This window comes from Elgaria multicarinata, chromosome 2, assembly GCF_023053635.1.
Source record: "Elgaria multicarinata webbii isolate HBS135686 ecotype San Diego chromosome 2, rElgMul1.1.pri, whole genome shotgun sequence".
NCBI lineage: Eukaryota > Metazoa > Chordata > Lepidosauria > Squamata > Anguidae > Elgaria > Elgaria multicarinata.
Window position 1 is genome coordinate 28761006 of NC_086172.1, and position 17504 is coordinate 28778509.

A 17504-nucleotide genomic window follows, 5' to 3' on the forward strand; every position below is an offset into this window, starting at 1 on the left:
ATTCTTCCTCTATACACTTTTTAAAAAAGTTTGCCTTCTGCTCCACTAATTTCAGTATAAAATTTGAAATATGTATGCCCAGTTTCTTTACTTATTGAATGCATGTACAATACTTATGTTGCCATTCCATCCCCAAAAAGCTTGGGTGTGTTCTTTTAGGCTGTCTCCATTGTAATACATTTTGTGGTTTGATAGAAACAGTGTGGTGGTTTGGTGCCAAGTTAAAAATATTCAGTCTGCAGTGGAATTCTTGTTGGTAATGGTGACTAAGATAAGAAGAGTTGGCTCCGTTTTTCTGGTTGACCTTGAAAGCACTTTGTTTTACTAGGAAGTGGAAAATTAACCCTTGGATTTTATCCAGAAATGCATCCTTAAATGACATGCATTTTGTTTTACTTGTTTAATGTGTGTGTGGTTTGGTAAACATTAATGTTTTTTATCATTTATTATTATTATTATTATTATTTATTTATATAGCACCATCAATGTACATGGTGCTGTACAGAGTAAAACAGTAAATTAAGCATGCATTCCTATGCATGTGTAGGCTGGAAAAAGTCCTACAATTCCCAGTGTGCCCCAGACAACATGACTGGCTAGAGAATGCTGGGAGTTGTAGTACATTTTTCTGTCTAAATATGCATAGGATTGTGCCATAAATTGACAAGCCACTTTACAACCACACTTGTGTTACAATTTATGTTTTGGCTAGTATTTTTTTAAAAATATGTATGATTGAACATGATGGAACCAATTACCTAGGGAAGTAGTGGGCTCTCCCACACTAGAAGCATTCAGGATGCAGCTGGACAGCCATCTGTCAGATATGCTTTAAGGTGGATTGCTGCATTGAGCAGGGGGTTGGACTCGATGGCCTTGTAGGCCCCTTCCAACTCTACTATTCTGATTCCACAAATTTTGGAATAATCACTATTTTTCTCTTTTTAGTTTGTAGACACTTACCCTTAGAACTAGGCTCTGTTGAAAGAATACACCCAGTGTATTTTATGATGTCTAAGTTAAACTTTCAAGAATTCATGGAGACAATGATGCTTTACTTGCTTAAACTAGTAAAATTATCATTTATTTATTTATTTATTTAAGCATTTTTATAGCGCCTCCTCACCATTTCTGGTATCGTGGTGCTTTACAATCACATAGAAAACAATTCCATTAAAAACCCTCAATCCACATTAAGACAATTCCATTAAAAACCTCATGGTATGTATATATTGTATTTATGGTTATAGATGCACTAATCATATTTGGTATTATATTCATTTCTTCTCTGTATGGGTCTGTTATCTGTAATTGTGTGTGTGTGTGTGTGTGTGTGTGTGTGTGTTTGAAATCGGGGCTGTTGCCCAAAATAGAGTTCTATATAAATTTCTCCCCCATGATGTTTAGGCATGCTTACCTGTTGTTTTGCTGCCCCCGCAATTGTCTGCCAATCATGTGATAAAGGGGTGGGGAAATACATGTGATGACATCATGACATATGCAAATATGTCCATACATTCTTAGGAAAGAGGGGGCTGGAGAACTTGAAATGGGGACTGTTTTTTCACTGCAGCACCATGACTAGTGTAATATCTAGTTTTGCCCATAATTGTTTAATAGGAAATGTATTATCAAATGTCAAAGTTAAAAGGGTAATTAAGAGGCATGGAAAATTCAAACAGAAAAAATAAGATTTATTTCAAGGAGCTTATTATTATTTTGCTATCTTAACTAACTCCATCCCTGACTCTTTCATTAGGAAATATGCTGGCAGAAGAAAGAATTCTTGCCATTTTGTGACTGAATAAGCAAGGAATAATTTGGGTTTACATTGGCTTGAAGTGGGGGCAGGGGGGTTGATGGGGCTGGGAACTAGCAGTAATATAGAGATGCTTTGTAGTGGATGTGGGTGTGTCTGAAAGGGGCCATTAGATGGACAGCGAGTAGTGTTCCTGCAGGAACTGTGTTATATGTGCTTGTGGGGAGGACCAATATGTATGCCAATTCACTTCTAAGGTGACAGCATCTTGCCATTTCTGTAGTAGCCCTCATCTTAAGATTTTGCTGTATTTGTTTCTTCCTAGATAGACTGAGGTGTCTGATGGGGCCTCTTAGAGCGTTATGGGAAGAGGAATTAACATGTAACCGGACATCTGAATCATTCTGCATTTAAATCAAATGAGTACCATTCTAGGTAGGAATAATTAATTTTGCTTTAAAGAGAGTTGTTGCATACTATTAGTTTTTCTAGGACAACGGCTAACATTTTCTGAAGGAAATCCTATCTTAGTTTTGGCATGCCATAAATGTAATCAATAGACATTTATGACTAATGCCATAGTCATTACTGCTCTCAGGTGGTGTATATTAAAATTAAGAGCTCTTGTCTTACTGCCAGTTCAGATGGTGAAGGTGGGTATGTGATGTAGTCATATCATTGCAGAATAGACATGGTTTGTTAGAAAGTGCTTTTATTTCAGAATCTTTCTGCATGTGGAGATCTTTGCAGACAATTTGAGGATTAATATTATTACTACTGTCTGAGGCTCATGTATAATTAGATATGCTTTGTTACTGACACTTTGGGAAATGGTTTGGGCATGTCTGTATAGCGTTTAATAAGATGGGAAGGACTGCAGGTTAGAAGTAGAGCACATGGCTATGCATGCAAAAGGTTCCAGCTTCAATCCCCAGCATTTATTTATTTATTACATTTATATCCTGCCTTTTTCCCTCCAAGGAACCCAAGGCGGCGTACATAATCCTCCTCCTCTCCATGTTATCCTCACAACAACAACCCTGTGAAGTAGTTTGAGCTGAGAGTATGTGACTGGCCCAAAGTCACCCAGTGGGTTTCCATGGCCAAGTGGGGACTAGAACTTGGATCTCCCAACTCCCAGTCCAACACCTTAGCCACTACACCACACTGTTGTGGTGGTGTAGCCCTAGCCCAGGTAGGGCTGGGAAAGGCCAGCTCCCGAACTCCCTGAGAACTGCTGCTTGCCAGCGTAAACCAGACTTCCCCAGTCCTAGGTCCCCAAATGACGCTGAATTACGACTCATCTTCCCCAGCCAACATGGATGGCCAATAGTTAGGGATGATGTGAAATTTGGGGACCCAAGGTTTGGCCACACTGGTGTAAACAATACTGACGCCGACTTGTTTTAAGGCACCTTCCTATGTAGAGAAAAACTGTACAGTTGAGAACTGATGTAGTATAGTAATTTAGAGTACAAGTGGCTAGAACCAGACCCCTTTTCAGAAGTTTAGTCTAGGTGCATAAGGGGGAAGGGTAGCATTGCAGTAGTAGATTCCTTCCCAGCCTGCCTATGTGTATTTCTTTAAATGTACAAAGCAAGGGCATGCACGTAGGGGCCTCCCAGCATGATCATATGTAGATGCGTAGGCTCACTTCATAGGGTTCAAATCATAGAATCATAGAATAGTAGAGTTGGAAGGGGCCTACAAGGCCATGGAGTCCAACCCCCAGCTCAATGCAGGAATCCACCGTAAAGCATCCCTGACAGATGGTTCTCCAGCTGCCTCTTGAATGCCTCCAGTGTGGGAGAGCCCACGACCTCCCTAGGTAACTGGTATAAATGTAGGCTGGGATGGAGCTTTGCTGCAGCATTTGCCCTGCTTTTCCCAGTGAATTCGTTCCACCCGGATTGAGTTTCTCAGAGCAGCTCAGACAATCTTCTGTTCTCTCCTCCTCTGGCCTTAGGGAAGCCAGGATTCCCTCAGCTTCATCCCCCATGTTACGTACAATACGTGGAGGATGATACTGACTTTACTTATAAATTTGTTGAAAAAGTCAGGAGTTGTTGTTTTTACAGCTCAAAGATTTTGAAGACCCCCTTGTATCTTTACCATCTAATCTTCCTTTCACCCACCCAACCCTTGATCATCTTTACAATAAAGAGTCACAGCATTTTATTCCTTCAAGATGAAAGGATTTCAGAACCTGTTGTTTAGGGATTAGCAAAAGCTTTGGCTAATCCCATACTTTGATATAAAAAAGGGCATGTTTCAGAAACCAACACTGCATGAATGAGAGTTTTAGCTCTGCAGTTTGGTTCTGATTCTTTTGAAATGATGCAACATTTTGCAAATACATGCAGGACTGATTTTTATTGTTGCTTTCTCATTATTTAGCACTTGTTCAAATTGAACTGATGAATAAATACAAGGATGGCCAACTTTAAACAGCATTTTGAAATGAAGAGTGTGTGTGCTTTATAGATCATATTTTGGCTATGGTTGGCAAGTGGTTCTTTAACTATGTACAATGGAGCATTTTTTGAGAAAAATGCCACCTTTCATGAAGCTTACCATTTTCAAATTTAAAAGTTTAGTTAATTGTTCTTGAAAATATTGTTAGCTTTTAATATTGAGTTAAGTGATTCCTTGGCTCAATGTTCTACACTGTTGCAATGTCTAATTTATAAATTAAACCTCAGACATAAATAAAGTAGTGAGACTGCAGTTCTGTATTTAGTTATTTGGGGGTAAATCTCAGTGAACCCTATGTGATTTCAGGTAAAAACGCATAGGTTCAGGCTGTTAGTATAGGAATCTAAAGAGAACTAGTAGGCTTTTGCGGGGAATGGAATAGTTCAACTGCAAAATTGGAGATCTGTTTGGTTTCTAGAAGTTTGGTGCTGACTTATAAGATATTTTTGAAAGTTGTAGGCCAAAATATCTGGAGAGTCACAAGTTGCCCACCCCTGGTCCAAGATTAGCATGAGAAGAAGAAGAATGGAATTATCCAGCCTAAGAAATGAGAACATGCCCCCAACTCCACTACCATGGCAGTCCTCTATTTGCAGGTGTCCTCTGTTTGAAAAGCTGCCCATTCCAAGTCCAGTGTAAAGATCAAAAACCATCAGAAGGGAGTGCAGGGCCCTTGAAGTTGCCTTTCAATGGTAAATACCTGGTCTGCAGACTGAGCAACAGGCACATGGGTCACCTGGTCATAGTCTTCCCTTTTATGGTGAGAGGTATTGTTTTTCTATTTAAATTCTAATTATTTCTAAATTTGCATCTCCCTCTCTCTCTTAGCATATGCAAACTTCATGCAAATCTGTATCCTCTTTTGTTCTCTTTTTTTGTTGATGAATTTCCTCTTATTTGACAATGTGTGAATGGCTACCCTAATTTCCCTAATCTGTAGTGATGGTAAAAACAGAATAAGTTTTAATACGTTCAAACCCAACAAATCACACTAAGTGCGCAATACAATAAAAACCACAACTGGCTTTGTTGCCACGCTTCCTACTTTCGAGATCGAATGACCCTCCAAAATGGAAAGCTCAACCTATTAATTGTACAGGTGGAAATAGGGTCAATCTATCCTCACCTGTGCTGCCTGAGCACTTCACCAACACTCAAGTAGCCAACCCATATTTACTTCATTTTATTTTTAAGGCCTAGCTTCAGTCCTTTCCACCTCCCAAATTTGAGAAGTAGCCATAAAGATTCATTTCATCTTGCCAAGGAACTACTTAACCCACATCCATCACCACAGGGAGGATGTTAACATTCGCAGCACCTATCATTAAAAATTTGTCACATCCTCAGGCTGACAAGGGGGATTTCCAAAGGTCAGAATTCATGGGATCATTTTGTGTATGGGTCTTTTTCAAAGGATTTGGTACCCATCAGAAAGGAAACTGATTTTAAATTTCATGATCCATTACCATGGGATGATGTCTGTTTGGCGAAGAAATGGCTAACTTGGGACAATACTCAAACTGACTTTTTGCCCAAACTTAATCTATACATAATCATTTATCTGCCAACATTCAGAGATGCAAATAGGGACATTCTATTGTTCTTGAAACAGCCCTGTTCTGATGCCAAGGATCTCTGCCAGGGAGTCGGGAGGAAGGGAAGCAGTGAACTAGAGTATTGTGTCCATGTGAATATCTTGGCATGCATGTGCACTAAAATCAAGAAGATGCATCCAGAAGATAAGATTTAATTACAGACTAGGGAGAACCTGAAGAACACTGTTGTATGTACCTTAATGAGCACCTTCTCCCATGCTACTCATGTATTAAGTTCTACCGATAAGGCCTTTTGCTGAGTACTGGCAGTTGGTGAGGTGCATTATGCATGTACAAAGAGAAGGGCTTTTTCTGTGGTGACACCCTGACTTTGGAACAACCTCCTGAAGGAAGTTTGGCTGGCATCAACATTCCAGTCTTTTCAGCACCAGGTTAAGTCATATTTATTTTCCCAAGCATAGTCTTGATGCTTTCCCGTTTTATTGTTATATGTATTGCATTGTATTGTTTTTATTGTATTGTATTTTTATCATTGCATGCTGTCCTGGAATTCATGTTCCTGAATCTGAGGTTAAAGTACCCAAATCCTGCAGTTCTGTCTGGGACTCTGAACCTGCTCTGTTTGAGACCTATTTCAGCTGCTGCCTAACCCCATGCCCCCGTGCTTGAGCTATTGCTCGGTAGGGATGACAGACTCTGCAATGGAATGTGACACTCCCCTAAGGAGCTACCAATGAAAAGGCCCTGTCTCTACTGCCAGCCAGTCTAACTGCCCTCAATGGCAAGCCAATGAAGAGGGCCTTCAAAGAATATCTCAGGGCATGAGGAGATTCTTACAGTGAAGGTGGTCCTTCAAATAACCAGGCCCCAATATATTTAGGACTTAAAATGTTAAAACCAGCAGTTTCAGTTGGCTCCAAAATGCACTAGCAACCAGAGCAACTGATACAATATCTGTGAGATATGTTCCAGTTCTTTAGTTGAAAGAAGGACTTGAGCAACTGTGTTCTGAGCCAGTTACTAAACCCCTAACCTGAACTCTTTCATAGCAATCCGTCATATTGAACCTTATATTTTTAAGATGCTTGTAGTAAAGCTTTAAGATATAATGCTTTTCTCTCTATATTTACTGAAATCTGAGAAAGTACTCCTTAGCTCTTTGAAATCATAATTTTTTTTATTCTTTTCCTGTGTACTTGGTTGTATAGTTTACTCTAATAATCTTTAACAAATCTTTATTTGTTAGAGAATGCAATTTCATGTAGAAGATGCATCAATCTTGGGCTTGTACATTATTGCTCACCCTCTCCTCTTCTCTCCTGTAGCCATGAGGAAAGGATTAGAAAATTTTACTTCCAGTTCTAAACTAACCAGAGTTTCTCATTTCCAATGCAGAAAAATTATGCTTTGTTCAGTCAAGCCAAGATCAAACTGTAGTTTATGATTAAATTTGATCTCAATCCATAGTTCAAATTGGTTAGACAATTTATGGTCCTCTAGATCTTTTGGTTTACAATTCCTATCCACTCTAGCCAGCATAGCTAATGAAGAGTGATGATGGAAGTTGTAGACCAAAACATCTGCCCACCCCTAGTTTAAACTAACCACAGTTTCCCCTGAGTTTGGACTTAACAAGAAACTCTGGTTAGTTCAAAACTGGAGATGAACGCTTTGTGTCTCCTTGGACTGTGTTAGGGGAGAGGATGAGAGGTTGTAGTTTAGAATTATGACTGAACCAAGCTCTTGAATTCAAGATCAGTGAAGACATTTTTTTTTTACAGGAAAGCAGTATATGACAAAAGAAAACATGTCCTTTTAAAGCATATGGAATTACTGCTTTCAGAACTAGATTCAAAACATGGTAAAATTTTGTACATGGATTGATTCCATTTTTAATGCAGAAATCATGAGCTAGAAGAACAAATGACTCCACTGTATATCAATGCAAATCCCCTCTCTTTCTTCAGGATAAATCTGTTCCATACCGCTCCCTATTTATTATTTAAGCATAAGAAATATACGACCACATCATTGTTCCGCAAAATGTTTCACATCCACTGCACTGAGGCCTCTGTGCACACTGTTAGTAATAATTTATTTCTTACTCACTAATGCAGACTTATGAATGATTTACTAGCCACAGCAGGAGAAGGCTGCATAATTTAAGAACAAAGCAAAATAAGGATTTCATTCCACAATGGGCCATAGACATCAGCACACAAAATAACTGGAATGAGCCAATTTCTGTGTTGAGGAAATGAATTTGTAAATGTATTAACTTAGCAAATTGGGTGGATGTTCAGGTATGCAGTCTTGAATGTGCCTGACTCTCATTTTTCTTAGACAAACAAACAAAAACTAAAGCTGGGAATGGTTGCCATAGTAGTCAATGAGTGAGATCAAAAGATGCTGTAGCACCAAAAAAGAATACTATAGGCAAAACCTTCCAGAATTAGGCCAGTGGATGCCCATTTGGGGAGGGGGAAGGCCTCTTTAGAAATTTGAGCGATATGGAAACCCACCACTTCTAGCTATTCTTTGACAATGTCACTAATTCTCTTCTCGGTATATTTACCAGTTGCTTGTGAGTTCCTCATTTGTTCTTAATCCCGAAGTTTCCATGCACAATTTGTGTATGTTTCATGTATCCAACAATAAGCACCATCCTATTTGAAAGCTAGATCTTAGCGCTGTGGTTGATCCCAGTAGCTGTGCTTTCGTCCAACCCATTCCTGCTGTTTGCCTCATCTCTTGATATGAAAGCATCCTGTCAGAGTGAAATTTGTTTCACTGCTGTGTTAGTTGTTAAGTTAAAAATGATGTTACAGAATTGAATTAAATTACTACCGATTTCTTCTGGCTTCATGAACTGCTCTCTTCAGCTAGAAAACTAGGTTTGATTAGATTCATCTGTTGATGTTGAGAAATGGAGAAGAAGAAGAATCTAGAAACACAGAACAGATAAGTGTGATCTCCAACAAAATGTTGTGAACTCAGTGTGCTCCTGTTCATGATATTCCATTCCATTCCTTTCCCTTCTGGTTTCCCATTACACTTTCCCTTTCAACTCGACCCCCCCCCCCCGCCTCAGTTAGCATTCTGTGCCCCACTGAGCATGCTTAGTCCTCATTGGGCTGAGCACTGAGTCTTTTCCACTCTATAAAGGGTTTTTAAATATTTTTTAAAAAATGTACTTCTGCAAAGCTTTGGATTCCCTTGAAGTTCCTGCTACTTCATTGTATGTAAATGGTGCTGTTTTGACTATATTAGGCTCTGCACTCTGTGTCTGGTAACACCTCCTTCTTGTCTGTGGTTGTTGCTATTTGGCTACATGAGTGATGGCACTCAGAAAATTGAATCAGGATTATAATATAGCATTAGAATATAAGATATTAGTGTACATTAAAAAAACTGGAGTCTGTTTAAGGTGGCATTGTATTATCTCTCTTTATAAAAGTTTTAATCTCAGGTTGCATTTGCACTGGCTTTTACTGCTTGTTTACAGTCTTAGCTACCACTGGAAATACTATTGCTGTTAGCTTTTTTAAAAGACATACACTCAATCCATATGGGTGGGAGAGAGATCACACATAGTGTACCCAATCCCTAACTTCATTTGAAAGTTGGAATGGAGCAGGGTGTCGTGTTTCTCAAAACCTCCTGCCTTCTTGGGAGACAATAGCGAGGCCTGCTAAGTAATCCACAAAGCTTTATTTAAGCAATAAACATCTCTTCCCATCTGAAGAAAGTCTAGTCTCTTGGAACTTTCCCCCTAGGCAAAACTATGCAAACTAAGCGAGACAATTGTCCTTTCAAGAAGAATGTAAAGCCTTTTCCCAAGACGTGTTAACTTCAGAGAGACTAGTTCTGAGGCGGCTTCTGATGCAATGCGAGCCGGGCCAAATTTCTCTTGCCTACCTTTCGCTCCACCTGTTTTAGTCTGTGACATACTCTAGGATCAGCTAGCTTGTCCATGCTCTCTCCTTCGGAAGAATGTTGGCTTCCCACTGACTGTGTATTATTTGCCCTTGACGAGATGAGCTCTGGAGAGGTTCACCACCAGCTGGTGAAGAGTCCATGAGAGTTTTCTCCCCCACTGGTACAGGCTGGCCTGTGTCTGGCACCAACTCCTCTGATTCTGATTGGTTACCTGAAATACCTTCTTCCAAACCAGGGGGAGCAGGGCTACACATGACACAGGGGTTTTGAGCCTCTTCTCCCAAGTTCCATTTGGGAGAAGCTCTTGGGGGCTGCATTCCAATAGTGGGTGGGGGCTAAAGGCAAATGGAGCATAAATAAAATACCTATAATACCAGCATATTTTAGCTTAAAGCTCTTACTGCCAGTGATTATGGCTGCGTTCGGACATCGTGATAGCCCATGGTGGTTAAAAAGCTACCTCAATAGCTTATTTTTTAAATAGCCCACAATCCCCTGCCACATGAGCAGGCTAATATGCTACTGTGATAGGACTCATCCCGCACCCCACCCCCTGTCCTGCTGTAGTCCTCCAGCCCCAGCTGAGGAGCTGTTTCACCTCTGAAGTGCTGAAATTTTGCAGGATCAGGACAAAACTTGATTCTCAGTCAGGAGGCAACTAATCCACCATTAAACCCCTCCGCATTTACTTCAGAGGAGCGAAAATCCCAAGTGCCCCCAAAAGGGGGAGATGCCTAGGAAACCTTGGGGGTTTGCAGGATCGGGACCAAATTTCATAGCCTGCCTCCTCTACACTGCTGGCTTGGCTGCTTTAAGGTGCTCCTAACCAGTAAGCCATTGAAGAGCAGAGGCATTTCTACTTTTTAGAATGGGGGGGGGGAACTGCATAAAAGCCAGGATACCACAGTATGATCAGTGGTTGTGGAAAAGGGGTGGGTGGGACCAAGGGAGGTAGAAAGGCCATTTTGAGAACCCCAGAAGGGTTGGATTGCAGATTGGGTCACCAGGAAGTCTGGATTGGGCTCTTGGGCCTTAGATTCTGCACCCTTGGAATAGAGATTGCATAAGCGCTGTTTGGACCTTCAAATGAATGTGTTGGGAATGGGAGCACAGACAGCAAGAATGACCCTGCTTTCCCCTCCATCACGCATGACAAGAGTTTATGTAGGATTATGGCTGAAAAATTCAGCAGTAGCTCAGCCATCGCACTGGAATTACCACCATGAATTTTTGACACCCTTCCAAAGAGGAAGAGTTAAGGGAATCTTTATTGTTCCCCTACCACAAATATAATATTATCTGTCTTAATTGTGAAGGTGTTTATAATGCTTGTATTTTTCTGAGCATAAAGCACACTCTGAGCAATAAACTATTTAGTGTTATTTAGTGAAGTGTGAACTCCCCTCTGCTCAAAATGCATTTGGGACACTAATTACAAATTTCCTCCATGAATGATCATTAAAAAAAAAAAAAGACTCCCTCCTCCCTCTGAATTGGCTTATTTTGATACACGGACATTCTTGGAAACTATAGTGTAGGGTCAGGCAGCAGCGTATTTCCTAATCAATTGCATAGTATTCCTGTTCATCATGTATGGTGTGCATTACAAATCCTGAGCATCTTCAGTATCGGTTGTCTCACCTGCCTACTGGTGGACAGCTGTTACTCTGGGGCAGTAGCCTATTCTATCAGCACAGGCCTTCCACTCCTCAGCATCCTTCCAAGTGGAAGTGGAGTGTAATGCCAGTAAGTGTAAAGCAGGAATGGTGCTGGTGGATAGCAGAAGTTGGATTGGGAAGCCACATGCCCATCCCTCCTTCCTTTGAACCATGGGACTGGACTAAGGTGCAGCTATTTGGAAAGAAAGACAATCTGCTGTATCTGTTTTTGGTTTTGTTGCAGAATTGAGATCCAAGCACTACACTCAGATCATTTCCCTTTCTCCTATATAACCTCTAGGAGGCAGTGTGGTATAGTGGAATAGTACAAATAACACAAATGGGAAAAACATTTTCTTTTGCTTTCAGAAATAATACCGTATTTCTTCAATTCCAAGATGCACTCCCCCCCCCCTATAAACATCTCTAAAAATGGGGTGCATCTTAGAATCGTGGGTGTGTCTTAGGGTTTTTTTTTTCCTGTTGGTGATACTGAAATTAGTGTGCGTCTTACAATCGATGGCATCTTACAATCGAAGAAATACGGTACTGCATTTCCACTGCTCTAAAAAAAACCTGCTGAAAGTGCTCTTTAAAAACAGATGTGAAACTGGAGGGTCACACTTCTGTCTAAAGAACCCATAAAAAACTGTGACTAGGGAATAATGAATGCTGAATAAATTTTATTTGTAACTGAGTAAGAAGTTAAGCAATTTAGGGTATTCACAAAAGCAACTACTGGTCTCATTGCTTGATCTGATGAATACCAACCATACAGACACACAGGTGTGATATTGGCATGAAATATCTGTTGATTATTGTTTATTGTGAGTGGAATAAGAATTTGGTCTCAGTAGAGCACAACGTGTAGATATTGCAGACATGATGGAATTAAATTACTGCAGAAATGGAATTAATAACAAAAAAGTAAAACAACATGTGAACGTAAGTCCAAGATTGGTTTTATGGACTGCTGTCCTTTTTCCAAGGGTGTGCTTTAAAATATTTTATGTCAGCTTCCCATGTGGGGGAGAGTACTGCTACATGGTTTTTTTAAAAAATCATCAGTTAATTGTGGAGGTGATTTTCTCTGATTTTCCCCCCCAGGAGGGAAGCTATTTCTTTTGGTGTTAGAGAAGTTGATGCCACTTTTTGTTCTGTAATGAGAGCAATAGTGAGATATGGGGGGAGTGGTGGAAATGAAAGGGAATAGGATTCAAGTAGGTGCTGGACAGATGTTTTTAAAGCTAATTTAGGCCATAGCTAGATGGGGCGAAATCCCGGGGCGATCCCCAGGATCGCCCCTGTGCGTTCACATGACGCACAGGGTATCCCGGGATTAGGGAGGGACAATCCCTCCCTTGCCCCGGGATCCTGCCCTACACTTTGAGCCCAGTTTTTCCGCAGTCCTGGGCTGATCTCAAGATGGCAGAATGTGTGGCTGGGCATTGCAGTTTGTCCCGGTTCCTCATAAGGAACAGGAACTTGTGCACAAGGCACAGAGCTCCTCAGGAGCACTGCGCCCATCGGGGGTGGGGTGGGGTGAGCGGGGATTTTTTTTAAAAAAAACAAACACCTTACCTTTTGCGCAGGAACGCTTGTGCGCATCTCCTTTAAGAAAAAACCCAAAATGGCAGGGGCGATGACTCTCCCTCTGAGGTCGTCGCGCACTGTGTGTGAACAGAGGGGGGATCTCACGATAAACACATTGCAAGATCTTCACCCCTCCATCACACAATAACAGGTAGGTCTAGCTAAGGCCATAGTTTAATCTCTTGCTTAGAATTTTGCTAGCAAACTGTCCAGTTTATATCAGATTAAAAGAGAGTGAAAAAATAAAAATATTCATAAGTTTTGTTTAAATTTATAGTGCGATTTTAAGTCTGTTTTCTTTGAATAAATTCATTTCAAGTCAATGGGGCTTACTTCTAAGGTAGTGTACTTAGCTCTGAAGGCTTCTTTACATGTCATTGCAGCAGCTATCCAAACATGTTTCACCATGGAAACATGGTCATTGGTGCAATTTGCATGGAAGAATATGTGGGTGTACATGGTTTCCTGTTTTACTGAGGTTATGTCTGCATAGGGAAAATATAATTGTAAGGTGGTATTAAGTCTCTTGAATTCACATGGCAATAGAGCAGGAAAGATCACTGGCATGGGAGACTACTCTTTAACTCTTGAAAATCTACTATGTATAGAAGTTCTTCCTTTAGTGTGTGCAAATGATCAGGGTAAAGCTAATCACAAGCATTCTTCTTTTAAAGATTTGTTATTATCATTTGTTAAAGGATGGGGAAACCTCATTGGTAAATGTGGTTGCAAAAGAGACAGGGAAATCTTCTGGGGAAACTGTGTTACCACAAATTAAACAAGCTGAGCAGAATTGGCATGGAGGTATTACTTAGAGCATGGCTTTTCTGCTCTTTTTCTCCAAGTCAGACTGAAATGCTAACCACATTTATTTGGGACCAGCTCTATTGAACTCCGTGGGTTTTGCAGGATTGCATTTTAAGAGTGTTTGCAACCAGAAAAAAAAGGATATCATGTGATACCAAGTATTGGAAGGGGCTGTTATTGGAAAGTAATGAGATAAATATTCCTACAACAGACATTCAAGAATGCCTCTGGGATTCTTAGATGGAAAGGCAAATATATTTGCTACAACAAATAGTATGTTTTATGAAACCTGGAATTATCATCTGAAGCGGGCTGCTGCTGATGGCATTAAAAATTGTTGAAGGAAACAAGCCTGGATCATAAACTTTGTGATTTGAAGTTGGCTTGTTTTCCTAAGTCCTAATTTATACTAAAACTGTCTGTCCAGGTTCAGACATAACGATAAACTGTGGTTAGTTAACAATGGAAGCAAATGCTTCCACAATCACCTCCTCACAGCTAAGGAGGAGAGGGGAAGGACATAACGCTTGTTCTTATAATGTTAAACCTTAATGTAGCATTGCATCTGAACAAGACCACTGTGCGTGTTCAGAATTATGTCTGAACAACGCTGTGTGTTTAGAAAGTTCAAACATTTTGGGATTGTTGAATGACAAGCATTAAACATTTGCAGTCACTGTTGCACATTAAATTCATTCAAAATCTTCCACCAGGAGAAAATCTTTGAAAACACGAGGACTGTTCACCTTAAACAAGATAAATCGCAGTAATAAAGATTGACAAGATTTAAGTGGACAGTAGTAAAATGCAAAAACGTACATAAACGTATGATACATATTTAGTCAAGATCTGAAGAGGCCAACAACCTATTAATGTGGAAGTAAGAGCCTGAGGAAATATTTTTGTAGGACTGATAACCTTCTTCAGTTTCAAACAGCATGTTTCAAAGTCTGCTGCTGCACATCATAACATCTCATATTTATAGCTTGCCTGCACAATGCTGCATTTGACTCTATATACATTTCCCTTGTACCTATGCTATGAGATGCCCTAAAAGACTACAGAGTGTTCTTCGCAGGTGGCAAGCCTCATCCTCAAAGTATGTTTGTGAACCGTCCAGAGAGCTTCGGCTATTGGGCAGTATAAAAATGTAATAAATAAATAAATAAATAAATAAATATGTTTCCTCATTTGCGTCTGCAATGTAGCCTGTGTACATACAAATAGCAAGTTGGCTTATATGCATAGTTGGGGACTGTGAGTCAACTGTGCTGTTTAGCAAAAGCTGTGCATTTCCATCTAATACTAATTACAGTGAGAATTTCCATCATTACAGTGAGAATTTTTGCTTGAACCATCAGCAGTATCTGTATTTTATTAATTTTTATTATTACATTTATATCCCATCTTTTTTTCCTCTTGCAAGGAACCCAAGACAGCTTACATTAACCTCCTCCTCTCTATTTTATCCTCACAACTCTCTGAGGTAGGTTAGGCTAAGAGTCGGTGACTGGTCCAAAGTTACCAGTGAGCCTCATGACCAAGTGGAAACTAGAACCTAGATCTCCATTGGCTCTGACCTAAAATAACAAAAATGCACTTTACCTAGATACATAGTGTGTGTAGTTTATCTAGTGTGTGTGTGTAGTTTATCTATTGTTATTTTAGGTCGCACTTCAAATTATGGATTCTTTGAATTTATTTAGTCCTGGTAGAAGGCACATCATCCTCTCACACCTTACAGACAAAGTTAGGAATACAAATCACTTGTGTGTTTGGAAATGATAGGGTATTGTTGTTAACAATCAAAACAAAACTCAAAAGAAGTAATTGGCACGCTTACAATTTCCCCCAACCTGTGAGAATTGGAAGCACTAATCGTTTCTTGCATTGAGCTTCCATGGGTTCTGTGTTCTTTTTAAATGCAAACTATGTATTTATTTAATTACAAGTTTTGAATTATTATTATTATTATTATTATTATTTATTTATATAGCACCATCAATGTACATGGTGCTGTACAGAGTAAAACAGTAAATAGCAAGACCCTGCCGCATAGGCTTACAATGTCATATTAATGTTCTAAACATGATGTAATGGTTAATTTGTATTTACTTGATGTGCTTTTTTATTGCCTCTGATGAGGAAGAACTGTAGGACAGCAGTGGAGCCAGGGCTGGTCCAACTGTTGGTCAAAGTGAAGCAGCCACCTTAGGCAGCTGATTCTGAGTGTCGTGAAAGGGCAGCAAATTCTTATTTATTTACTTATTTATATTATCATTGCATTTTTATCATTGCATACAACCTTTGCAAACCGCCGAGAGAGCTTTGGCTATGGGGCGGTATATAAATGTAATAAATAAATAAATATTTGTTTATTGCCACTGTAGACAATATCAGACCAGATGGTTCAATAGTGTGACTCAACATAAGGTAACTTACTATGTTTCTGTGAAACACATCTGGTGTAACAACTGTAAATTGGAGCCGTCATGAATAAAACCTAGTCTTTCTTCAGCATCTTGTGAGGTTCACTTCCATTCTTACGTGTCTGGGAGAGAAGCACCCATCATTGCTTTGCCGAGCTGTTAAGTTAGTAGCAATAGTAGTATCAGGAGCCTATGCCCAGTGGAAGCAATTGGTTCTCCATTCCTGTTGGTGACACTGTTGTTGCCATGGGAAGGATGCACTGTCTCGTCATTCTTGCCCTGTGGCAGTGGCATCACTGCTGTCAGAGATACTGGAGGCAGGCTTTCCAGATGCATTGCCATCCTCGTCCCTTAGACATGCTGGTCCTTTTTGGAATCTGCATGCCCTCCAGAGGAGATGCAGCTTTACTCAAAATTTGTAATCTCACAGCTGATTTCCTTTCCTGTCACATGCTTGTAGCCTCTTCGCCTTAGATAAGTCTGTAGCTTGAGGTTTTAAAGGAATCCAATGTGATCGTGCAGGACAACTACATAAATGGTACCAATCTCTTAGTCTATTTATAGACAAATCAGGATCAAAATGTATCAGGCAGTTTTAACACGTTTTTACAATTGTTTGATACAGGTCTGCTATGAGTGCTCCATAAACGTTGGCTATTTTAGCTTGTACCAGCATCTCTTTTTATTGAGACTAGGGCCTCAGCTAGATGAGGGTGTTGGAGGGAGGCGATCTCACGATTTTTTGATTGTGAGATCATCGCCCTGGTTCACACGCGGCGCGCAACATCGCGCCTGCCATTTTGTTTTGTTTTTGTTAAAGGGGACATAGCGCTCGTGCGCAAATTGTAAGTATTTTTTTTTAAAGAAAACTAATTTTCCCTGCTCCCCCCACCCCTGGGAGCCCGACTCCTGGCTCCTTGCGGTTACTCGCGAGGAGCTGGGACAGACAGCTACGTTGGATCAGCCCAAGTACGCAGAAAAAATGGGTTACAACTGTAGGTTGATATCCCAGGCCAAGGGAGGGATCATCCCTCCCTGCTACCGGGATGCCCTGTGCATCATGTGAACCCTGCAAGGTTCACACTGTGCTTTGTCTCTAAGTCCAGAAAACACAGCAGTCCCTAGGATCCCATGTGAAATTCCTACATGCTTGCATGGACAGTGTCAGTGCTGTGTCATACTCAGTGCAACCATCATATCTGGATTGAGGTATTTTTTTCATGGCCTCTTTTTTTACAATTTGTGCTGCATTGGAATGGGAAGTACAGGTATAACTTTGGTGCTAGAA

At 40.3% G+C, this 17504-nt stretch overlaps 1 protein-coding gene across 1 annotated transcript in view; it reads left to right on the forward strand.

Moving 5' to 3' along the window:
* The window catches only part of HECW2 (HECT, C2 and WW domain containing E3 ubiquitin protein ligase 2), a 198942-nt gene that overhangs the window by 16748 nt on the left and 164690 nt on the right, over positions 1–17504 (forward strand). The window contains exon 2 of the mRNA XM_063116233.1: positions 2085–2194. The gene's annotated coding sequence lies outside the window, so the exon portion shown is untranslated. The remainder of the gene's footprint in view (positions 1–2084; positions 2195–17504) is intronic.